Genomic DNA, 1,145 nt, shown 5'->3' with positions numbered 1-1,145 from the left:
AACAAACAGACTGAGAGAGAAATTAGGGAAACCATACCTTTCACAATAGCATCTAAAAAGATGAGATACTTAGGAATCATTCTAACAAGACAAGTAAAAGATCTATACAATGAAAATTATAGTACTCTGAAAAAAGAGACCGAAGAGGATATCAGTAAATGGAAAGAGATTCCTTGCTCACGGATAGGAAGAACCAACATTGTGAAAATGACCATACTCCCAAAATTGTTGTACAGATTCAATGCAATCCCCATTAAAATGCCATTAATATACCTCACAGATCTAGAGAAAACACCCCTAAAGTTCATCTGGAAGCAGAAGAGGCCTAGAATATCAAAAGCAATCTTGGGAAACAAAGGAAAGGCAGGAGGCATCTCAATTCCTGACTTAAAATTATATTACAAAGCTGCTGTGATAAAATCAGCATGGTGCTTGCACAAAAACAGACCTGAAGATCAATGGAACAGATTAGAAGATGCAGATACAACCACAAACACATTCAATCACCTTATCTTCCACAATGTGGCCAAACATATTCAATGGAAGGAAGATAGCCTGTTTAATAAATGGTGCTGGAAGAACTGGCTTTCCACATTCCAAAGACTAAAACTAGACCCGTGTCTTTCACCATGCACTAAATTAAAGTCAAAATGGATTAAAGATCTAAATATTAAAACAGAAACACTACATTTATTGGAAGAGAAAGTAGGTAAAAAATCTTGATGACATTGTGGTAGGCAGCGAGTTCATGAACAAAAACCAAACTGCATGGGAAATACTTCAAAGAATCAACAAGTGGGAGCTCATCTTATTGAAAAGTTTTTGTACATCTAAAGAAATCTCCAATCAAGTAAAACAAAGACCACAAATTGGGAATAAATTTTAGACAAGTGCCCCTCAGACAAAGGATTTCTACCTAGGATGTATAAAGAATTAAAAAAAAGCTGGCCTCCCAAATTCAAAGACCCAACCCAAAAATGGGCATCTGAGATGAATACACACTTCTCTAACGAAGAGATACTAATGGGAAATAAATACATGAAAAAATGTTGAACATCATTGGTCATTCAAGAAATGCAAATTAAAACAACATTGTGATTCCATCTCACCCCAGAAAGAATGGCTATCATCAAGAAATCAACCAA

The 1,145-nt window shown here is 35.5% G+C and overlaps 1 protein-coding gene across 1 annotated transcript in view; it reads right to left on the bottom strand.

The window, feature by feature from the left end:
* Positions 1 to 1,145, bottom strand: part of LOC102007390 (EKC/KEOPS complex subunit LAGE3-like) — a 9,481-nt gene that overhangs the window by 7,782 nt on the left and 554 nt on the right. The gene's annotated exons all lie outside the window — the stretch shown is intronic.

The sequence above is a fragment of the Chinchilla lanigera genome, unplaced genomic scaffold (assembly GCF_000276665.1).
Source record: "Chinchilla lanigera isolate Chin_1 unplaced genomic scaffold, ChiLan1.0 scaffold00194, whole genome shotgun sequence".
Taxonomy (NCBI): domain Eukaryota; kingdom Metazoa; phylum Chordata; class Mammalia; order Rodentia; family Chinchillidae; genus Chinchilla; species Chinchilla lanigera.
This window is presented reverse-complemented; position numbering and strand designations above follow the sequence as displayed.